Source organism: Falco cherrug, chromosome 2, assembly GCF_023634085.1.
Source record: "Falco cherrug isolate bFalChe1 chromosome 2, bFalChe1.pri, whole genome shotgun sequence".
In the NCBI taxonomy this organism is placed as follows: Eukaryota; Metazoa; Chordata; class Aves; order Falconiformes; family Falconidae; genus Falco; species Falco cherrug.
Window position 1 is genome coordinate 43,261,715 of NC_073698.1, and position 26,015 is coordinate 43,287,729.

Below are 26,015 nucleotides of genomic sequence, written 5' to 3' on the forward strand. Positions count from 1 at the left end.
TGCCATGGGATAGCAGGAAAATAGAAAGGGAATGTGGAAATAGGCATATTGAGGTAAAGCAGGGGCAGAGATTGCCAGAGACTTCACTAGGCCCCCTATTTTGAATTATTATTTGAATTTAACGTTACTTGTCTAACAGCAGACATGTATTTACTCCTTTTTATTTATTTTTCTTCATATACTCTGATTCAACAACTCATACACATGGGAGTTCAAGTCATATATACATGCAGTTACATAAGTTATTTGTGGAAAATGGACTATAACTGGTATCCTCGATTATCAACATATTGACTCTGCAGGGCTAAAATTCCCATTCCTCTTATATGTTGTTTTGCTAAACTTGGAACCAGTCTAAGCATAATGCGACCGAAAGCTTATTAAAACATAAACCATTGTGTTCAATAGAACATAATGGGTGAAGAGAAAGGAGGTAAAACAAAACATAAGATTGCCATGTCTTATTTAAATGCAAGTTCACTTAATTTTGCCTTGTGTTTAAATCTTGCATTGCTTTAGGCTTGGGTAATAAAGGAGGCTGGTCAAATTCACTTTTCTTACTTGCCAGTTTCTAAACAGCTTTTATTTCCAGGCACTTAGACATTACGAGCATGAGAACAAATATAAACAGATAGATACATGGATCTTGTTATTGTTTCTTAATATGTTCATTCTGTAGCATATAGATAAGTTTAGAACTCTAGAAAATATTGTATTCACTAAGGTGAAATACTTCTTTTCATAAAACAGGTTCATGTGGGTTTGTTGGTTTTTGTTTGGGTTTGTTTGGGTTTTTTTTTGAGTGTGATTATTTCCATTGATCAAAGCTTCCAGTAAGCATTATTTCTTAACACCCATGTATTTGGCCAAATAAATATCTACATCATGCACTAAAATCTATGGAAACTGATTTAAAAGTCATACATATACTTGCTAAATTTAGTCTTCGGATCATATCTATGTGAAAGGAATTGTCATTTACAAGTAGTTTTGCTTTCTCTCTTTTCAAATACATAATTATTTCTTATGAACACAGTATAGTCCGTAATATACTGTAATTCCCCAGGTAAATTATTACCGCTTCACTATACTTAACGTAATAGCAATGATTAACTATATGTTTGTGGATATATTTTCTAAGGGTTTCAGAATTTTATCAATGCCATTCACCTTGATACTGCAGCAGCTGGGTAGCTGAAGCTTCATGAAGTACTTTAAAGACACAATATCTGTGTGGTTTAGGTTGGGTTTTTCTCTTGGGATAAATTTAAATCTCAGCTTAGAATTAAAGTTTCTCCAACATTTTTTATTTAAAATATTTATTTTTAATTACTCTCAGAGGATTAGTTTTCAAAAAAGTACGTGTGTGTGTGTGTGTATGTACATAACCAAGTGATCCTAACACCTGGAAATAAAGGGAAGAAGTAGATACAGTTTATTCCAGAAATCAATAAGCTGATCACTGAACACTGAGCACAGAAAAAAGCATTCCTATAGAATTCTCTTTCAATTAAAAAGTATCCCTTAAAAAAAATTGTTCTGTTTACTTGACACCTGTCAAAAAACTTAATGACAGTCATCGTTTCTCAAACTATTCCACCTATTAGGATCTAATCAATCTGTCCAATTTGCCATACATAATTTGCATAGTATACTGACTGCTTCAATCCATATTTTATCTTGTATTTTCTCATCAAAGTCCAGTAATCATCAAAAATTTAAATAAGAATTTTATCATTCCTTTGATGACATTAGTGCATTAAAAAAAAAAAAAAAGGATGAGAAAACTGAACTTCTAACTTTGCACATCATTCTTAGACATTTTTCACAAAAAGGGAAAGGAAATCAACATTATCTGATTGTATTTTTAAAGTACAGAATAATGAATTTGAAGTTCTCTGAGGAACCACAGAACTAAAAAGGAGGGTGGTCTCATCCAGATCTTCATGTTGTTTTTTCATGTGCAAATTCTATTGATTTTTTATGTAGATGGCTGGCTGTAGAGGCTGGAAGATTTTGGAAACTTACGGATATGCTTTTAACAAATTAATTACCTAATTGGTTCTGAATGTAGTCATATGTAAACAAATGATGAAAGCTACTACAGCTTCTGAGATCTGAGAATGGATCCCCTTTTGCCATGACTTTTTTGTACTTGTAATGTCCACCTACCCTATCTGTTATGCCCTCATTCTCACCATTAGCCTGTATGTGTACTGTATAGGGATGTCATAGTTCTGTTTGCTGGGATGTGCCTCTATATCTGCATGTTGTGGGCCACTATAAACTGATATATACATTCTTTGGAATTTGAGAAAAGCAGTCCAGAAATGTAAATACATGAAAATGCTGGAATTTGATGGTACAGATTAATTTTGTACATTTGTCCCTTAAAGTAGATCCCTAAAAGAAATTCAGTTTGACTTCAAATATCTATGTATTAATAGTTACCTGTCTATAATAAGCTTGCTTTAAACAAAACCTAAACAAAATGAAAAAATGAAAAAGAGCAAGCTGCCAAAATCTTCTACACCTTAATCCAAAATCTAATACTTCAGCTTTGTCTTAAAACCCAGCTTATGTCATCTCCAACATTAACACTGGCTATGGAGGCATTTGACCATCTGGTAACTGAAATTTGCACTGCTGCCCCAAACTACCATACATTTCTAGCCTAGCCTGACAGGAACCTACAGTGAAGCAAGTTCCATAAGAAATTGCTAGTGTAGCTATGTCGTTAATACACCTTTTGATTTTTCCAAAAACAATGGAGTTCATTTTATTGAAATAAAGAAAGCTATATATTCTTTGCAAGAATAAATGCACATATCAAACTCCTTAGCAGTCAACAGAAAACCAAAAATTTCAGAAAGCTTCACTAGTCATATGGTGGGAAGTATTGGCTACCAATTACATGCAGTTTGATGACCATGAGAAATTCTGTGATAGATCTGTTACTGCCATCAGTGCAGAGTTATGTTCCTGTCTCTGCTGTTTTCTCTTTATTAGAACCAGAGCTCAAAAACCCCTTTCATATTTTTAGATTAATTCAATCCTTATTTAGATGTTATTGGAAATTCTGCAGGTATGAGTCTTGTGCCATTGCTAACCTGCTTCAGCTTTCTGCATCCTAATTTTCCCTTGTATTTTTACTGCAAAATCTAGATATATAAACAAGCATAGTTGCAAAAGCGAAAAAGAACCTTTGAAACTATCTTTTGATAACCTGTATATGGAATAAATTCTTCTACCCTTTTTGCAATTTTTTTTTTAAGCAGAAAATCACTATGTATTTTGTCACAGGTGGTAATATAAGCTAATATAACAAACTAATTTAAAGATATAACCACACTGATTTAAGACACATAATTAAAGTTTAATGTCACAAACTTCAGTGATCAGTGTAACATTTATGATTCAATAGCCCTATTGTGTTTGCAGAATTAGCTTCTTGTTCTGTGTTAGAGTCTAAGATGAACATGTATATTAAAAATTCCTCTATTCACATTGTATAAATATGCAAGAGCATTTTTAATAAAGCTCTCTGTATCACCTTTCATTCCATTCTATTACTCTCACATGTAATATACCTAAACAGAGATCACCTGTAGAGATTGAACCTGAAACCTTGTACATGAGGTCTCTTCCATTTGAAATAAAGGAACTCAATCTGTCAATAACATTTGCAGATCATATACCTGTGGTCTAGTTATTCAATACAATGAATACAATATAGATAACCATTGTAAAAGCAAGATCATGAGGCTATCTGGGCCATTAGCTTTTAATTACTTTGTTTATCTGTCTTTCAGCACTGGCTGAACAAATGAGTACTACAGTTATAGGTACAGCCAAAGGAGGTTGGTTTGCAGTTATAGGTACAGCCAAAGGAGGTTGGTTTGATTGGTCATAAGTTTAATTCCTGCTGTTACCATGTTACTGGTTTACAAATGGAAAGATCAGAAGATTTCAGTATACCTTGAGATATATTTATGTTTATGTACTGTATTGGGTGTTGGTGTCCAGGTGTTGGTAGTGGGGGGGTGGCAGGGGCCTCTGTGAGCCAGTTCCATCCAGGTCCAGCTGGCTCAAATGGACCCAATGTGGAGCACAGGTAGGACCCTCAGCCAGCATGGTGGTGCCTTGGGGAAAACGTGTTTAAGAAAGGGCAAAATGCTGCATAGCAGAGAGGGGAATAAAAGAGTCTAACAGTCCTGCAAACACCAAGGTCAAACAAGATGGAAGGGAGGAGGTGTTTCATGAGCTGGAGCAGAAATTCCCCTGCAGCCCATGGGAGAGACCACAGTGGAACCAGTTCACCCTAAAAAGACTGCAGCCCATGGAAGGGTCCAAGCTGGAGCAGGGGAAAAACATGAGAAGGAAGGAGTAGCAGAGAGGAACTATTAGGGACTGACCACTGTCCCCATTCCCCATAACCATGTGTCACTCTGGAGCATGAGGAGGTCAAGGAATTGGGAATGAAAGAGTAAAGATGAGCCTGGGAAAAGGGGGAAGATCCAGAGGTATTCTTTGTTATTGTCTTTTTCTCTCACTATCCAGCTCTATTTTTAGTAAATGGGCAATAATTTAAATATATTTTCCACAAGCTGATTTTGTTTGGCCTGTGACAGCAATTGGTAAATGATCACCAGTCTTTATCTTGACCCATGAGCTTTTCCATCTTATTTTCTCCCCGTGACCTGTTGAGGAGGGGGACTAAGAGAGCAACTAGGTGGGCATCTGGTCAAGGACAACCGACTACGTATACACACCATTTTAGGTACACTATTAAAACCTTATATTTAAAATGAACAAAATAATTGCTTTCTGCAATGCAGTTACCAAGATAATGTCAAAAGCTCACTGTAATTATGTTATTTTTTTGTCTTGTTGTAAGACCAAACTGAATTATTATTAAACTAAAATTCTGCAGAAATATATTGACAATCCTACAGAGTTTCTTAAAATTTTCTCATAAATGATGCCTTCTAATCAGAAAAGAAAGATTTGAGGATTGTTTTCTCTGCATCAATTTAAAACTTAATTAAATATATCTGTTAAATTAGAGTTCAAAAGAGATATTTGGGCCAGATTCTCAAGTAAATCAGTATAACTCTCTAGATCAGAACTCATTTGTTCTAGATGTGGTCTGACACAAAGATTTTCTTGTTCAAGTTTATATACTTCACTTTCTTAGAAATTAAAGCACAGAAATGATAACTGTTCAAAACTGTTACCCTACTAATGAAGAACAACATTAACAACTTTAAGACCAGTAAGTCAGAATAATATGTTTTAAACCAAAAATGCGTTACAAATCAAAATATCCCATAGTATGAATTGTAGCTCAGTTAATGATTAAAAAAATGGAATATTGGAAAGTAAAGAATGACATAGTGGTTTAAAAAGTATTCACCCCATGGATGTTCATGTAAAAATGAATATCAATTTACTGGCTATGAAATAATTAAATTATGCTTGAAAATCCACAGCCCTGTAATTGCCAATCTAGTTTGCTGCATGACTTTCTCAGGATTACAATACAAAACATTCGTCCACAGCAGGTAAAATTGTTCTTGCAGCTCTTTGCAGTTACTGAAGCTTCATATTTTACATTGTTTTGTTCAAGAATCTATCACATGAATTTTTCTTTTCTTTCTGAAATGAACCAACGAGCCAATTATTTTTTTTAAGATAACAGTAACAGTTAATATATAGTAATGTCTTTATTGATTTCTTCCAGCTGATCTTCAATTAGTACTGCTCTCTAATTTAACTTTAGCACTGTAGGCTTGTCTAGAATGTGAAACAGAACAGAGTCAGAAAACAACAGTAAAGGGAGGCATATTAGTTGCAAAGCTCATAAAACTATGCCTTTCAGGCACAAACACATCTTTTGTTTTTTCCATGAAAACGCAAAGGCAAAACTAAAAGGTGTTAGCGCAGTGTCTTGGCCCTATTCTAGGTAAAATAAATGAAAAAAGGGTTATTTTTGTTTGTAAGGATGAAGAGAAACACTGAAGCCATGGAGGGAAATGGACGGCTACTTGTTACTTTAATTCTTCAATGCCAGAAGTTTATGACTACAATCCAGGAGCTGGATCTATGAGGTTAACTGCTAGACTGACTGCACAAAGAAGATCCCTAGATTCTGGCCTCGTCCCTGAGATTGTTTTTTTCTCTTATGATTTTTTTTTCATCTTAAAACCAAGCAAAAATGGTCACAGAAAAAAAAAAAAAAGTACCAAAGAGAGAATTTCAAGGTACATCTCCTCATCCCTATGTTCAGATTCATCCCATTCATTACTTTCACCCTATACAAATGCCTGTCTGTGCTGGGTATAGAAAAAGGTAAATGCAGCCATGTTCCTGAATTCTCTGAGAGTGTGTCTTGCTTCCATATGTGCCTTCCTGAGCAGACAGGCTAAAAGAGAATTTCTTAAAAAAAACAAAGAGTGAGTTCCTTTCCTTTTTTATTTCCCTGCTCCCGTATGTCATTTGTGCCCTACTCTAAAAGAGGAATTTGGACAAAATCTTCCTTGACAGACAGAGATTGTACTCAGAAACTCAGGTAAATATTCTGATTACTAAGTTTTTTATATGAAAATGAGGGCTGGTCCTGTTTTTCTGACCTCTTATATTAAAGCAGCTATGCTCACACTGCTTAGTAAACCCCATTCTACTTAACTGCACATGGAGTTTCTCTTAGAAGTCCTAGTAGCTGAAGTTTTCTAATTATGTGTAAAAAGGACTAGTTTCTGAAATCTTGTGGGATTTCAGCATCATGTATGCAAGAGATGCAACCTCTGAGAAGGAAGAGCAGCCCTGTACACTTAGTTTTCAGATTTGCAGCTTTCAGCACAGGGTTTTCAATTGAAGGACCTAATTCAAGGCATTCAGATCCTTTCTTAGATCTGGCTTCATTTTTGCACAGTGTACTGTGAAACACGTTTGCACACGTACGGCTAGCCTTGCCAGCTTATATGGCTTGAAACTGTAAAGGCAGAGCTCAAACATAAACCATACTCATCCTCAATTTCCCTTTTTTGGCAGGTTCCTATATCATTCTGGGATCAAACCAAAGTGCTGGCTGACACCAAAAGCATAAGCAATCAAAGTGCCAACTCACATAGCTAACATGACAGTAGAGACCTGGAGAAGTTGAGGTGCAATTGTATGGAGAGTTAGCAGGAGTAGATACAGGTGTCTACACCACAGACAGCTCCATTGGAATTGAATGACTAGCTGAGCTAGTCATTCTAGCTTCTCCCTACAGCCAATGAAAAGCTTGCATGTTTAATGCAAAATATATCTTATACTTACACATATTTACTGAGTCAGAAAAGTGACTGTGAAAGAGTCTAGTTCTCTCTGGTTTAGACAATTGCCATCATCTATAGCTGGCCAGAATAAACCCCCAAAAAGGCTTTGTCAAACCAACTGATAATAAAAAACCCACATGTTTTGACATAGACAACTTGTTTACTACCAAGTCAGTTATGTCTTTTTTTTGCAAGGAAGTAACCAATAGAATGGCTGTGAAGAAATCCTGAAATGGCCTAAATTAGTGGGAATGGTTGTCCTTTTCATCATTAAGTCTTTGAATAGCACGGAGATTCCAAAGGTCTTTCCATGCCCCTAACTCTTGACATTGTTTCTTCACCCCTTGTTTCAGTGCAAATATCTCTGAATACAAGATTTTCTTCATCTAATAACAGGCTTCACAAGAAACATGAATAATCAAGGATTATCTATGGTACTAAAATAAGAAAGTAGTTTCTGAGGGGTGAATTAATGGGTTTTGTGAATACCTTCCACTGTTCCTTTAGAAACATAACTATCCTAGGAGATGGAAGATAACTGGAGTTTCTGGGCTCCTTAAAATATGCATAATTCTCCATCATTAGATTAGGAGAATCATTAGATCAGGAAAATATAAAATATATTTGCAGATTTTAAAAGCTATTATATGCATGAAAAATACTATTAATTTATTATTATTGAAAACACAATTAATTTAGCTACATCTCTTCAGTTAAAAACATGTTTGAATAACACATTAAATAAATTATCTCTGACAGAAACAAACACTTGTATGTGCTTTCCATAAAAGAAAGAGTAATTCTTTTATCTGTAGATTATACCAGTCTTAACCTAGTTATGGTTGAAATGAATATGAAAATACAAATATTAAAATATTTTGCCATGATATATATATATCTCGTACATAAATTGCTCAAAATCACTGCAAAGCATGTCTTCTTAAATTAAATAATTTACAAGAATTTCCAATGTTCTAAATAAAATAATGGAATTTCTATTCCATATTTACATAAATGGTCTGCATAATTGTTCTTTTAGCATGGTTACTGCATTGGTTGATTTTACTATTATTAAATATGTATGAATTTCCTGTTATTCCCTAGGGCTCTCAGAAACCAGATGAATCTCAAGAGACTAGTTTAAAGTTTAAAGAAAACCCTTACACATCCAAGCATCTTTCAATCTATTTTCAATTGTTGAAGTCTAATTTTCACCTCAAGTAAATATTTAATTAAAAATTATTACTAAAAGATTTACAAGCAGTGCCAAGACTAAGTAAATTATTTGTGTAGCTTTTTTCAAGCTTTTAGACAGTTTACGTGCACCTAAAAAATAAGAAGGACATGATTGATCTTAATCACATTGACTTTTTGCAACACTATTCACATGGATGAATTAAAATTTTCCAATCTGGCTGACCAAGTACTAAGTTTCAATATTAGTTTTGGAAAATACTGTTCTTATAACACTGTCCTCCAGAAATTGCTGATATCCCAGCTAACTGCAGATAACAACTTATAACAACTATTAATGATAACATTTAAATAAAAAAGTAACATTTTGTCCATGCTGATAAGGAGGTAATAATTTGTTATGCATCAAAGATTGTGAGGTACAATACAGGTGCTGTCATTGATGAACTTGACATTGCCATTGTTACAAATGGTGAGTTTACACAGAGGTGAATGGGTTTGCAAAGTAAGTATAACATCCTGTTACAAGAATAATGTATCTTTTTTAACTCTGATACCCTTCAATATATAATATATATGCCTCATTATATTACTCATGCATTGTCAAGAATGTACTCTCAGATACTGTACATGCTAAAGCCATGGCTACATATTATAGGATTATATAATTGATAACACCATTATGTTGAACTTCCTGGGGACATTGAAATAGTTCTTGATGACTTCTTAACAAAGACCTAATCTTACACCCTTTGAGTACACTGTAGGCATATGCTGCAGAGTGGTAAGTATCTTAATGCCAAGAGCACCTGACGGGCAGCTGGTCCCGTGTACCTTGTTGGAGTGCTGTACCACTGTAGGTGGGGGAACTCATGACTGAGGTTGTTCTAAACCGCTTCTTAAACCAGTTCTTAGGCAGCTAATTATGACAATCTCCAAAAGCACCCAACCTGTAAAGGGGTAAAAAACAAAAAATAAACAAGCAATTGTTATCATTCTTATCAGGACTTTTGGTCAGACTATAACAACAGGATGTTTAGAAACCATCTCTCATTACCATTGATTATATATTCATGCATGTCAGTTAACTTTGCTCCAAACATTTCATATTTGCAAGAATGAAAGGTAATTCATTTTAGCTTCAGGTCTCTACGTAAAAGAGACCATGCAGTTCTAGTGACACCTCTTGTGACCCATCCTAAAATTTAGTATGTGACATACTGGTGCAGAGAAATGCCTTACCACCATTAATAACCATCATGTTTTCCTGAATCTGTAGATTATAAGCAGATACTGGATATTTTCCAGTCTAAACAGAAGCCAAAGTTTATTCATATGACGGTTAGAAAAAAGAAAAATAAAATTTGAGGTGACTTCAATGTGAGCCAAGTAGTGTAATGAACCTATAAAATGCTTAGCGAGATGCAGTCAGGCTTGCAGATGTGTTTACAAAAAGGAATGTTCTAGTTTCATATTTATTATGAGCTTTCTCTGATTTAAGACTACTATATATTGAAACTGAGTAAACAGGACTTTATTTACATAAACATCAGCATATCAAAACAAAACTAAACTGAAAAAAAAGTCTTTCAAAACAGTATTATCTTCAGTAAGCTTTCTGTAATTAGGGAATAAAGAAACCTCACTGAACCCAAGAAAGAGTTCGGAAAAGCTATTAGAAAAAAATCAATACCCTTAAAAATAGTAATGCAAAGATAGGATTCTGAAATGCTGCTCGTTGGATTCTGGCTGCATGAAACCATCAAAGAGCAGCACTCCAGTAACATTTTAATAACACATTCAGGTGGTAATATAATAGATGGCGAGCTTTTTGCATTATAGTCCAAATGTCTTGATGCATAATTCTAGTGCATGAAAAAAGAATTCTTATAAGTAACCTTGCATAAGTGGGTCTTTACTTCTCCAATAGCTGAAATATAGAATGTTGATGAGACTCACCTTTTATCAAAGCAAAGGAAGCACAATTGCGCTGTAAACCCTAAAGCAGTGATAGAGTAAGATTTTATATTCATTTTCAGAAGTGCAGAGGACTAAACAAAGTACAAAGCAAGGGATATGTGGGTCCTTCATGGTTTAAAGATGCAATTCTGGTCTCAAAATGTTGGTAGGAGTGTAATGACTTCAGTAGTGGGTAGGCCTAACCAGATGGGTTTTGTCATTGAGATACTAAGCAATTTCTTCTGTATATTGAGTAAAGTCAAATACAACCATTTTCAAAAAGGCCTCAGCACCTCCTAAGGAAATGGCTCTTTGACTGTTTCCATTGAAGTCAATAGCAAAAACTCCCTTGTACTTTTGCAAAATCAAGTCCTAAATACATGTTTTTTGCGAGCATATTCCAGGCTAATTATAGAAAAGAATGACTCATTCTTTGCTTCCTTGAGTGGCCATAACATAGATTGATTAATTTAAGGGTAATATTCCTACTATTAAACTGGTTACTTTGCATACTAACAAATAAACATCATCAAGGGAAATTATTTTTAACATAGTTCATGCTGTTTATACCATACAAATAAAAATGGTGGGAAAACTTTGTATATATGTTCTGCTGCTCTTTTGGGAATGCTATATGGCAGAAGAAACTGGCCAGCTCTAGCTTAGATAAAATCTGTTCAGTTTTCCTATGTTTAGTTCCCATATGTTCTGATCCTCAGGAAATGGTGAGTTTTTCTATTATTTAATGGGGCTTTTACCACCTCTCTTGGGAGAGTATAATGAAGTCCAATAAATCACACCATTAAGGCAACTCTCAGTCCATTTTTTTTTTAATATATACATCATCCCTTTTATGTAATTATATCTCCATGCATCATCACATACCCTTTTTTCAATTATTTTTACGTCACTTGTTAATAAAATCCAGCAATACACCAAAGGTCTTACAACCAACAGAGTGAACTGATAAGATACTACTGCACTTTTATGAGCAAGGCTGCATGGAATGGCAGAAAATTAAATTTGTTCCCAGCATAATTACTGTAGAGCAAGTGAGAGAGAATACTTTCAGCAGTTTAGTCTTCCAGTGTGAAAAATGGTAATTCCAGAGAAGCATTCTCACCGTGTGGAGTGTGACCATAAACTCCAACTGCAGCAGAAGCACCTCCTTGTATTCCAGCTTCAGAATCAGAACAAAAAGAGGCCAAGTCAAGGATTTTAAGTTTATATCAGACCTCTAGGTAGTAAATATGTATTCTGCCATAGCTCAAAGGGCAGCCCAGTGTTTCCAGTTATCCTACTCCAGCCAAAACCACTTACTCCAGCTGAGAGCCGCTGCACACCAATGACTCCTGTGGTGAGCCATGAGGCATTAGCCACAGGCAATCAAATGACACACACTCCCCAGTTAACAGCTCTCCCTTCCCCTGCTGAGCAAAGGTCTAGGGCTTAGGTGCTGCAATTATTTATTGCTAGTGCGGTTGCAAAGAAAGGGGGTCAGAGGCCTGACTGGATGTTGGGACTATTTTTGCTGCTGCTCTGCATACACTTGCATGGTCTAATTTTAAGAGTCAAGGGTTATTATTTTCTTGTTAGTTTCGCCCACATTATAATGTGTGAACCCAGCACTTCTACATGAAGATGAGACGAGAACTAGAGACTGGCAGCATTTACAAAACCTTTTGAATAGCCATAGTGCAAGTCAGGGGGCAGGTGCCCCTAAGCACATTTGAAAAAAAGCATTTGAAAAGCAAGCCTTCTGCCACTAAAGAAACAATCAGACACACTCAAATACATGCATTAAAGATACAGATGAGCTTTTCATCTTGTATGAATGCTTCTAGATTTCATCGGGATGGTTGTTGTATACTGGTGGGGATTTTTTTTGTAGTGTTTTTTTTTTTTTAACACTTGTACATTATCAGGTTTTCAACTCCTGTACATTGACATTTTTCTCCTGACTTCCTTGGAGTTGTGACAACTTATGCTAGTTAAGGATCTGACCCATCTCTCCCTTCTGAAGGGAAATTTTTCTATATGAACCTCCATCCTTCACTGCAAGATCTTTGAAATTGTTTACTCTATTTCAAGGTGATTCCTGGATTATAAACACACAAAGAAAAGCATAATCAAATGAATGCTACACATAGCTTTATTGAATATACAGTAGCTTCACTTGATTTCCTTTTCATATTTGTATCAAGCTGGATATCTATTCTAGACAGACTATCATTTAAAACAAGAGACATACCAAATGAGTAAATGAGGTTATATTACTAATTAGCATACTTTCTCCTACTACCTCCAGTAAGCTAGTAAAATGTGACTTCCATTTTATCACATAGATGAAACAGTTATCTTTCAGGGTTTGAAATTTCTGTGATCTTTATGCTTAATAAGCTCAGTAAAAGGCATTCAAATTACATCACTTTTGTCTTGGAAGTTAAATTGGGAAATATTGCATTCTCTGAGATGATAAACTCTGTAGAAGATAAATTATCATGAGAAATAGTTTTAATTGATTTACCATAATAAAAGTTATGTGACTTTGAAGTGCAAATGACACATTAAAATGAAGCTACAGTCTGTTGATAATACAGTGGCTTCATTGTTAATGGAATTACTGACACTGCAGATGCTTGCAGAAGAGTTGTCCTTTAGTGTTAAGTGAGAAACACTGATGAAAATTGAAGATATACTGTATTTAAATCCAAGCTCAACTCTCCTTCTGTGAGCTCTACACTGATCTCCACAAGTGCAAAAGCAATATATTTCAACAACACATGCAGCATCAGAGCAGCTTCAGTCTGAAATTTCAACACTAGGTTTAGGATACAGTTATGCTGGCTTTATCATTGTGACTGTGCTGAAGCCCCAGGAAAATGATTAGTCCCTACCTTCATTTCCCCATTTGCAAAACTGAGCTAATAAAACCACTTTCATGCTTGGAGGTGTTAGTCAATAGCTAAACAACACCATCTGTGATCTTCAGAGATATCTAGTGTTCCAAATTAAGGAAAATGCATACAGGTCCTGGGCAACAATCCTTGTAAATGTTCTCCTTTTAGTTTTGTGAGGCCAAAAAAGAAGCCCAAGAAACTTATAAACCCAGCAGTGTAAAACAAAGTTTCTTTGTTTTATCTCAGTCTTTTCTTACACCACTTATCTCTGTGATCTCTGACTAGATTATCCAATGATTCCTCTCCCTTTATCCAGATCTTTTGCCTTCTCTTTCTCGTGATTTTACAGTCTTTTTCCCCACTCCCAGCATTTCAGGCTTTCTTCAGTTTTCTCTTACCTGTGAACCTTTCAGTTTCTGTTTTCCTTTTCTTGATGAATGTCTCTCCTGCTTTCCTTTTACATAACATATATGCACATTCCATCCTTTCTCTGACCTTCTCTCAGGTGCCTATGTGTTATTCAAACTTATCCTTTACTCAGTCCTATCTTCTCATCCTTTGTCCTGTACACATAATTCTTTTTCTTATGAGATGTCCTTTTCTTTTTTCTTTTTTTTTTTCTTTTCTCCTTACCATGTATGAATTCTAAGTTCAGAAATATAGTAAAAGAACTTCTGATAGCTCATCATTCTGTTAATTTTGAGCAAAAAGAATCTTGTAACTGTATAAACTATTTTGAATTAATTGGTGTAAGAATCTGTAAGCCCTCTATCTATCAGTGTGTTTAGTGGGTTAACTGTGGCAGGTCACCAGGTGCCCACCAAGCCACTCTGTCACTGCCCCTCCTCAGGGCAGGGGAGAAAAGATGGTGAAAAAGCTCGTAGGTCAAGGTAAAGATAGGGAGATTACTTACCAATTACTGTCAGAGGCAAAACAGACAGGGCTTGGGGAAAATTAATGTAATTTGTTGTAAATTAATAACAGAGTAGGATAGTGAGAAATAAAAACAAAACTAAAACAACTTCCTCTCCACCCTCCCTTATTCCCAGACTCAGCTTCACCCCTGATTCTTCTGCCTTCTCCCCTGGAGCAAGGCAACGGGATGGGGAATGGGTGTTGCAGTCAGCCCATAACATTGCCTCTGCTGCCTCTTCCTCTTCACACTGTTCCCTTGCTCCAGAGGGGGTCCCTCCCATGGTAAACAGTCCTTCACAAACCGCTCCAATGTAAGTCCTTCCTACAGGCTGTAGTTTTTCACAAACAGCTCCAGCATGGGTCCCTTCCACAAGCTGCACTCCTTCAGGAAGAGGCTGCTACAGTGTGGGTCCCCTGGAGGGTCACAGGCCTTGCCAGCAAACCTGTGTGGCCTCCTCTCCATGACCAAAGATCCTGCCAGGAACCTGCTCCAGCATCGACTCCCTTCAGGGAATATCCACCTGCTGTAGTGTGTGGTCCTTAACAGGTGCAGGGTAGATATCTGCTCCACTGTGGACCTCCGTGGGGACAACCTGTTCCACCATGGTCTCCTCCACAGGCTGCAGGTGCTCTGGCACCTGAAGCACCTCCTCGCCCTCCTTCACTGTTTCTTTCTCTCACATTTTCTCAGCCCTGTCTCAGCTGCCACACAGTATTTCTTACCCTTTCATAAATGTTATCACAGAGGCACCACCAGCATCACTGATGGGTTCAGGTTTGGGCAACAGCAGGCCCGTTTTGGAGCTAGCTGAAGCTGGCTCTGTCCAACATGGGAGCAGGTCCTGATCTATTCTCCCAGAAGCCAACCTTCTGCATCCCTCCCCTCACTACCAAAACCCTGCCACATAAACCCAATACAGTGTGGAGCTATGTAAATATGCATTCCTGCTTAGAGGATACTTTTAAAAAAAATGTTTATCTCTTCTTTTAAAAAATAATAAAATGCAGTGTTTGCTATATGGTTTCACATACCTATGCTAATAACAATGGTATATTACTTGAACTTTTCATGCTAGGTAATGGACAAATAGTGAAAATAGTAAGGGTAGCAATAGACATCAGGATCTTACTTGTACATTCATTTACTAGTTTGCAACACGTATATTCCACAGCTTTTCAGCTTGGAAAACTTCTATCCATTTTTTTCTTAGTAGCTGTTTTAACAAAAATAGATGTTTATCTCTTTAAAATTTTGCCAGGAAGCTGTCACTTTCCCATTTATTCATGTTGTGTTGTGACAGAATGTGTCAGCTTCTTGCACAAATGAAAAGAGATATAGATCTGTATTTACTTTAGCTGAAAAATAAGTAGTCATCAATTCCGAGAAAAGTGTGTTCCCATCTGAAAAGATGGATAAATAAGAGAGGTTTTGTGAACCAACTATTTGCCAATGCTTAAAAGGTAGTTGAGAGCCAAATATTCCAGTTCAATTCACTAGTACCCATCACTGAGAGAGCAGATAGACTCATAACATGTAGAATTAGATATCTGTAGCAAATAAAAGCAGTTATCTAGGGAGCTAATGTTCTTACTGAAGCCTTTGATGTTTGAAAGTGTCAACAGTAACAAGAAAGGGTAGATGAACCTGTGCAAGACTTGCTCTTTGCTCTCATGTTTGACATAGAACAGAAATGCCAGTTGGAAAACCTTTATCCTAGAATGGACTCAAACACTGAAAAGCATGGAACTAATCAGTGACTGTTACACAGAACTGGTACACTACTTTAGGAGATTCTTAGAGATATTTTTATGGGTGTGCATATATAGGATGGAAATAAATAAAAGGGTAATAATACATAATATCTGTAACATTCTTTTCTTGAAAATTCTTTAATCTTTATTAGTCTCACAGAACCCAAATTTCTACCATGTAATAAGTTAAAATTAACTACTGAGACAAATCAGAGTATGGACTAGCAGAATCCTTAAAATCAATTAAATTCCAACTCAAAAATTCCATGCACCATGAGTCCAGGAAAACAAAAGCAAAACTGCCCGTGAAACATAAAGGTCAGATCTTAAACAGATATCAAAATGAAATTGCAGATCAGCTGAAATCCTAGGAAAATACTCACAGATTTTAAAGGACAAGGGTTTCAGCCTAGACGTTAAATCTGTGAGATAATTTATGATGCCACACAGAAATGTCTTCATACGTCATGTTTTGTGTTGCAAAATGGAACACAGTATAGAAATCATCAAGCCAGTGGAAAGCTACTGAGAAACATTTTTCTATCCCTGGCTGACACTGCAGTAACACAGCTGTACTGCTGTCAGTAGAGGAGCCAAGGTCATTGTGTACACCACAGAGACTGCATTCTCTCTTATGAATCAATTGTCTTATTGAATCAATCCATTGAATCATTTGGCCAAGTGATTCTAGGATACCTTACAGCTGTGTTAGGGCTGGTCTCCCTTTCCCCTTTACTGAAGTTTTCCAGAGGAGCTGGAAGACCCCAGAGGGATGCAGAGTCCAACCAGCCTTCTGCCTGTTCCAGGTACAGGTAGACCTGGGGAAAGTCTACACAGTGCAGCTTTAATGTGGTGAAAAAACAACAAAGGGCATAGGTCCAGATCTGTGTCCATGATTTAATGAGATTTTACCCATGACAAACATGTTAATTATAACAAGGCCTGACTACGTCCCTCATGGACAGTCAGTATGGAATATCTTAAACTGCTACTGTTTGTATTATACCATACATTCTGTTCAATCAAAAAATAAGATATTAATCTTATAACAAGATTCATCTGTCATCTTTTCATGAGCACTAGTATGTTTTTTACAATACCAGTTTTAACAAGAGCTGTATAAAAATACAAAGAACCCTACTCAGATTGGTACCCCATTTTCTCAATCACAATATAGAGATAAAATACGTAACAGCCAGATGCCTGTGAATAATTAATAATCATCATCTGTTAACTCCTCCCCCCATCCATTCCCTACCCCAATTATCAGTAAAACACATCTTTTAAGAGGGCTATTAAATAATAGGTGCAGTACACAGCTGCTGCTATTGCATCTTCTTCATTCATATGTGATCTTAGTAACAGCTGCAAGGAGATTGTAGTTCTTTCATTCCATATAGTAAACTTCATGACATAGAATCACAGAGTAGAATCATAGAATATCTCAGGTTGGAAGGGACCCATAAGGATCCCATGAGGATCCCATTTGAAGTCAAACTTCAAATCCCTGCTTCTTGCAGGTCTACCTAAAACTAAACCATATGACACAGAGCATCATTCAGATGCCTCTTGAACTCTGACAGGCCTGGTGCTGTGACCACTTCCCTGAGAAGCCTGCTCCAGGGACTGACCACCCTTTCAGTGAAACACCTTTTCCTAATGTCCAATCTGAACTTCCCCTGATGCAGCTTCATTCTGTTTCCTTGTGTCCTGTTGCTGGTCACAGAGAGAGAAGATCATCACCTTCCCCTCTGCTTCCCCCCTTGAGGAAGCTGTAGAGCGAGATGAGGGCACCCCTTGGCCTTCTCTTCTGCAAGCTGAACAAGCCAAGTGACCTCAGCTGCATCTTGTAACTCTTGCCCTCTAGGTCTTTCACCATCTTGGTCACCATTCTCTAGATACACTCTGATAGTTTGATGTCCTTGTGTGCACCCAAAACTGCGCACAGTACTCAAGGTGGAGCCTCACCAGTGCAGTGCAGAGCAGGAAAATCACACACACACACCCTGGCTGGCGAGCTATGCTGTGCTTGATGCACCCCAGGACAAACTTGGCCCTTTTGGTGGCCAAGGCACAGTCAACTCACACTCAACTTATCATCAACCCAGACCCCCAGATCTCTTTCCACAGGGCTGCTCTACAGCCTCTTGTCCCCTAATTTGCATTGTTTAATTAGGATTACCCCATCCCAGGTGGAGAATCTGGCACTTATTCTTGTTAATTACATATGACTGGGAATTGCCCAGCAGTATGACTTATTTTATGTTACAGTGTTCCAATGAAGGAATTATTTTTCATAGTCACTGAAAAGCAGGATTCTGCTTTCAGAAGGATAGTGGAAAAGTCTCCTTGGAAGGATAAAGTTATGTGAGATAATAATCTGTAGATCTGTGGGGTTTGCTGACTACATCCCTGTATCTTCCGTGGCCAAACATGTTTCATGGCAACTCTGCTAGGATAAATTCTGTAACAATCCCTTTGCACAGTTCCTTTCACCCTGAACAGTTAGCAGGAAAGTAACCTTGCTAGGCACACATGAAAAATTACCAATTGGTTTGATAGTGAACTGGATCTTCCTTATCTCGGTACATTTTTATCTATGATATGGTTACAAATTGGAGATCTGGGAAATAAATCCTATATATGTATGAATATGTATGTGTGTATCTATGTGTGGGTGCATGTGCTTTAATAATTCAAAGTCCTTGCTCTATTTCATCAACATGTGAAAGAATAAAAGCACAAATAGGAAAGAAAAAGCACTGTATCATGCTTTTATTAATTCATTTTAATAGTGCAAGAATAATATTTCTGAAGTAAATCACAGCAAACTGTGATTCGCATATGCATACCTAAAAAACAATGTAAATTCAAGGTCATTATATATGAAATTTCTCAAAAATAAACACTTGGGCTTTAGGATATTTTTTCACTGACCCTGAAATGTCAGTTTGACACTGATACTAATGTAGCACACTTGTCTCTGGAGTTTATCCCACCATGCAAAGGTGCCACTTACTGTGAGAATCTTTCTGAGGTGCTCCAAGTGCATTCTAGAAACCATCTGCATATGTTATTTTATTGCTGGGTCTCATAAATCAATATTATGTAGAAACATCTATAATTTCATATCATATTAGAAATAGGATAGCCACAGTGCTGCACATTTGAGGTCCTAATGACACCAGTGGTACAGTACTTACATTTTAAACATTTTATTGAACAGCTTGAGGTTATTTGGTTTGTAAAACCCACGGACTGTTTCCTCACAAAGCCCTTGGGCTCTGACCTAGTAAAGTTCAGGCTGCTGAAGGCAGGGGAGGAATCCTACTTGCACTTGCTAATGGATAAATAGCAGAAAACATCAGTAAAAACTAAATATCTGAATGTAGGTGGCTGCATATAATCAATACAGCTAATAATAAGTAATGACATTTTAAAATATGTGAACATGATGCTGCAAAATAACTTACAGTAAATGTACAAAGGCCCAACAAGGAGAAACAGGGTGCACTAGTCATAAACATAAGCACAGAGAAACACCAGCCACCTAACAACTAGTTCCTGGTTCTGGGCTGTGGTACTGCGGTACGCTCTACCGTGTTCCTCATTTTATTGAGTATCTTATCTGTATAGTCATCCTACCCTGAGTCTGAAAAGGATATGTCAGAAACTCTAAGAACAATTGTCTTCAGAATTTCTCCCTACCTTGTTTCTTTCAGAAGGTTTTGTCAGATCAGAGGATATTGTAGAAGAGCTTTTATTGTCCATTTTCTTTCTGTTTGCTGCAAAACTATATCAAGGCTTTTGGCTTCACAGAGGTACCTGATAAGCCCACAATTCCAGATAAATAGGCTATTTCAGGCTGCTCTCTAGTTTTATGTAGTTAAATCAACAAGGCCAAAGGCTTCAGACATACAAGGAATTTTTCCATTGCCTAAATTTTGCTGGGCAAAGCCATCTCAGATGTCCTGAGATATCTTTCCTCATCCACAGCTGTTGTTCCCAAGCAGCTCATCTGCCATCCTTAAATGAAGAACTTGGTTTTGCTTAGGCACCATACTTAGGCACCTGAACTTCTTATTAACCACTCCCTTTTCAAAAGCTATCATCAGCCTTCTGTCAGTGTTACTGTACAAGGCTAGCACAAGCTCCTGCAAAAGCGATAAATCAGAATGAAGAATAAGAATGTGGTCTACTATTCCAGACTATTCAATTACAGAATAGCTCCTGTTTCTGTGGATATCTGTAGAGTTTCCTTGCTTAGTTTCTCTCAATAATTTTGTGTTATTTCATCTGGTTCTCTCACACATACCCAAGCCCTGCACAGCAAGCATTCAGCCCTTTGATTTCCCTTCAGAATTCATGCGATCCCAATTCTGCCTGGCAGGTGGCCTGCATCCTTGGCAATAACTTTTGTTAGAGGAAAATACTTCACAAAAATCTGAATGCTCTTTTATACTTCATCTTACTTCAGCAGCTTGAAAATTCACTAGTGTTTTAAAAAAATTAGCCAGAAGAACAGCATGCTGAAATACTTTTATAAACCATAGGGATATTGTCTTTGGTGTAATTATGCAGTCTAGAATTTCTCAGATATGAAAAAGAGATCTGTCAACCTGAGCTTTATGTACACCATTGTGTGTTTATTTTGCATATGTCATGGTTAGGCTACTAAGAGCCAAAGAATTATAATTCTTCTGTTTGCCCAGTTTGGCCGATCCAGCCATGTCTAGATGCCTTGGAAATTGTGTCAGCTGGGGAGATAAACTGGTGGTGGAAACAGCTTTACCTCTAATACAATTCAGCTGTAAACTCAGAAGCTCCAGCTGCTGCTGTATAAGATCTGTTACCTTGGACAACATAGGTAACCCAGTGAAGGACTTCAGAATATGGAAAAGAAAAATCAACCACATACCACTGACCACAAGCCTCCATGAAACCTCCAGTGATAGAATGATCCTTTTCCTTAGTTACATGGGGAAAAGAGCTTATATTACACCCTAGAAGCCTAGACACCTGTTCTTTTGTGCAGCTCCAGACATTGCTGTCCTGCTCCTACCACATCACAATTCCTGCTTTTGAGTATATTTGCTGTTAACACTCACCTGTCTTCTCAATATACCCCTTCTCCTAAAATAGTACTATGTAATTCCTTCTGAAGCTTCCCAAGCCAGATAGGTGTTAGATATCCTAACATCTTCTATGATTTTTCTCTACCCACTCTATTATGAGTTTTCACATACTCTAGCATAAAGATTACTCTAGTACAAACATAAGTAAAGGTTATCACTGCAGGCCTTTCCAACAGGGGCAAGTCATGGAGTCACACTGCTAGGGGTGTTAAACACACTCCCTGTATTTAAGCAGCAGGTTAAAGCATTAGGTACTTGTTAACAGGACAAGTCAGCTCCCAGTCTTCATGGTACAAATTTTCCTTTCCAGGTTTCATAAATCAAGTAGGGAGTTCTGTCTTCTAATAGCTTGTGAAGTTAAATATCTAATGTTAGATGGTGGTGAATAACTTTGTGTAGGTACAGAGTAATTATTGCAAATCCTACAACTTAAATCAGTTATATGCATAAGAAAATTTTCAATTATATGTTGATAATTTTTTGTGTGTCATTGTTTCCAGATACCATTTTCCTTTCCTAAGAAACTCTGGTGAGTCAGGATTTTTTTTATCCATTTTCCTGTGAGTAAAGGTATCTTTTGCAAAAGCTGTGCATTGCTTTGTAGTGATATGGATCACAATATAAGAATGAAAAAAGAGCATATGTGACTAGAAACCCAAGTATAAAAGAGTCTCATGTAAATACTTTCATCTTTATGGCACTAATCTTTTGTTTTCATTTTACAACTGTAAAAACAACATTCAAAAACCAATTCTGTCTCCCAATGTGAATTGAAAATAGTTAGAGGAGGCAGCTCCAAGACTGAAAAGCAATGACAAAATAGAGGCATACTCTTGAAAAGGAAAGATTTTTTAGTTTTTTTTCTTCTTTAGGGATATTTACTTATGTTTTTGATATTGATGTAAATATCTGTCTTTGAAATTTGGTTATTTAAGAATTGTAGTGGGTATTATTCCTGAAGTTTTGAAGCTGAAATTGAAGTAAACAAAAACCCCACAGCTAAAGTGTTTTTAAAATAAGTAATATCTGCCATCTATATACTGCTCACCACCTGACTGAATTAACTCTCCCTTAATGCTAACCTTCTTTTTGATGTTTCAGTGTTGCTAACATTTTTTAATATCTAATTTATTATGTAAAAATAGTATAAAAATTATGCCATAAGAAAACATCAAATAGTCTTTCTGTTTATATAGAGGTAGGGGAAATGCTTATATATATGGAAGAGGAATGAAGAATATCTTATCTTCTGAGAAACCTCCCTCAGTCTGAACATACCTAGATATTGTCACAGCATCTTTCCAAGGTAAAATATTACCATAGATATTTTCATGGTGTTCCATGATATGAAAATATGTTTCCATGGCTGAGTGATACATTTTCTGGGTCAGCTGTTCAGACAAGAGGTTCATATGGGGGCAGTAAATGAGGTTCTAGGATGTCTCCATGTCTGAAATACCAAGCATCTTTCTAAAGGTTTAATTTGAAGACTCTGAGTTTTATGAAGTCCAGTACTGTGCATTAGAATCACTGTCACCATTCATCTTTGTTTTGGTGGTGCCTGGCAAAATAAGGCTTCCTAATGGATCTGAAGAAACAAGTCCGATGAACAGAGAAAAAGCTAAGGGGTAGAGGCTTTGTGTTGATTACCCTGGAAATTTGAGATACATTTTTCATCTCACTGAACTATCAAGATTTACAAGCAATACAGAAATCAGTATCCCAAGCTTTTTACACTTCAAACTAGCTTGAACTGGAAAAAGAGATTTGACATTTCATATCTCATTCTGCCTACTATCAGAGAGTCTTCTAATGTCAGAGAACTGTGTGATTTGTACCATATGGGCTTGCAAACTGAAAGTTACTGCAATGTCTTAATGGTATATAAAACTGCATTATCATGAGCATTCCCCAGTACTGAAGTTGTGTGGGAAGATATGGTATTAGACAAATTCTCCAGCATTTTGTAGCAAACATTTATATTAACATCAGTGAAATTCAGTACTTTTAGGGAAATGCATTTGAACTGTTTCACCTAATACAGGATTTAAAAAAATATTTTAAAGAATCCACACATAAATGAAACAGGTAAATGTACATCTAAGACAACCAGTAAAGGCCTTTGAAAATAGTGCTAAAAATGTCTTAAGCTCATCAACTGCTTGTATTTCATGACACACATAGCATAGAAAACACATATTGCATTGAAATATGAGCACCATAGCCATAACAAAATTAATAAAGTGAGCTTAGAAAGTCTTTATTGTGTTATATTTCTTATTTTATTTTACTGTGTAAATAAGCAACAAAGGTGTTAATTATATGAATCCTAGGATGGAAAAGGATGAGGGAAACAGGACATTATTACCTTTGTCTATGCACTGGCTGATCCAGATTAAGCAGATTTCTTAATCCTGTCAGAAGAAATGAGCCTGTGCATGCTTCAGCAGAAATTCCTAGTAGTAGTACGACCAACAGAGAAGCATCAGTTAAAGGAATCACTATGAGTTGAATGTGAATTCATAAATGGAATTCTTGCCTGAAACTTAAAGCTTCAAAAGAAGTCAGCCTGTCATACTCTTTTGAATCCTTGCGGTTTATTCCCCTTGTGGCAATTAAACAGATTTTAAAATAGGTTTTCCCCAATTAATATAGTATTGCTTGGCCATCAAATTCATTGCTGGCAGCAGAATTCCAGAAGTCTTCAACACGTTATATATTTACTCTGTAACTGCATGTAGCATGTTGCCAAATCCACAGCTGGCTATCTTTTAAATGACATGCTTCACTGCAGTATTAACAGAAGGATCTTGAATTAGAAACTTTTGCAATATTTCAGGAAGACTGGGAAAAAAGAAAGAGGACAAAATAAATAGCTAGATATATCAACAAAATGCAGAAAGCCTACTCTTCCCCACTGCCACTTGGAGCCTAATGTATAACTTCACACTATAACCATTTAACCATATATTCTTATAGCCATAATCCTAGAGCTATATATCATAACTCCTTCAGAATTTCCTTTATATTAGTTACATTTAACATGGTTCTCTGTAGGTAGAAATACTCTAGAGTCACACGAATTTCAGAGATGGAGTATTTGGATGGTGTGTACTCTATACAATAGTAAATGACATTACCAGTTCAATGATTAATATGATCACAATAATTGCTAAAGCTACGAATTTGATAAAGGCCAGATGCAATAAAGAGCTTAGTAATATAGGATTAGATACAGCAATTTGTAAATTGTAGGTAATAGATTTCTGAGTGGCTGCTAAAACCCAAACTGCATTTTATACTAAGAGTCAATGGATGAAAATAGGCATAAAATAGATCATACACCTCTATCCTCATAGTTAAACAATTTACCCATTAGGTACCAAAGTCAGGTTCCTGACACACATACCTTGAAGAAGAGTTCAGAGAACTCATTGAAATGATACCTACTACATTTTGATAGCAAATACTTAAAATCCCAGTAAAATCTCTGAAGGGATTTTCTAGAGCATAATTTCCAGTATAAAACCTTAAGTTCACTCATATCCTTTTTCTTGGATCTGGTCCTACAGTTCAATCTACCAAAATATAATAAAGAGAAATGAATGGAGGCATTGGCCTCATAGCAAAGGTAGTACAGCATAAAATACTGGTATTAACTTAAAGTCTTTTACAGAGGGCCACTTACAACAAAGCCTGGTAGATTCAGAACTATAAAAAGTCTTAGTAGAGTAATGCTTCTTATCCGTAAAGAGTCCAGTAATAGTGTTCCAAGCTTTTGATCATTATTGTAAAACACCACAGTATCTATTCATAAAGGTTACTGCTTGATTCACCACTCTGTAACACCAGCTTTTATGCCTCTATAACAACTCCAAGGGTTTTCCTTTTTAATTAATTTAGTACTCATGGCAGGTGCCAGGTTGCAGAATCCAAGGCTCATTACTCAGTCACAGAAGTAATTTTTCAAAGTCTGTAGGTTTCCCCACTGCTCAGCAGCTGACCTTGCCTGTTTGGTCTTTATGTGTTGTGGATGTAATTCAGGCTGCCTAAGGTACAAGCAAGAAGCACTGAGGAGTCAAACTGGAAAGCTCGTATCTCTGTCCCTGGAATGCTCTTTACATTGGCCGGTGAATGTTCTTAATAGCAATAAGAATGACAACCACAATAATAATTTAGTAATATTTTAGCAGCTGAAACCAGAACCCAGGGATATATATTTTTAAGTTAAAAAAATGAAGCATCGGGCAATTACCTACTCACCTCGTGTCTGACTGCACCGTGGGCCATTTTTAACAGGCAGGCAACAGAAAGTTCTCCACAAATACATTCCATGGTCTATTAGATATACCTTTGGACGCATGAAATGTGGACATGGTCTGGAGTTTATAACTGCAGTTTCCTAGGCAGAGAGCCCCATCAAAGCCTGTCACAGACATCCTGGATTTCATCAAAAGTATTAAAAGCCCAGCATCAGGTTAGGGAGAACTGAGGGACTGCTAAAAGAACAGAGGGGGACCAGCCCCTGTCCTCTTTGCTCTGTTTACAAATAGAACAGCACACACTGAACATAGGGACTGGATCACGTTCTCCAGAATACTAGTGGCAACTGAGAAACACTACTTCTCTCCATTGACTCAGAGTCTTTGTGTGTTTGCATGTGTATATGTGGAGAGGATTAAATCAGAAGACTACAGTTTTGCAGGGAAAGTGACTTAATTATGCCCCCAACCTAGGTGAACTCATCTTTGTATCTCAAACATGATAAAAAAGAAGTAGGAGACATATGAGTCCATTTTATCCTTTGTTGAGCTCTAGTGACATTGAAAATAGAGATA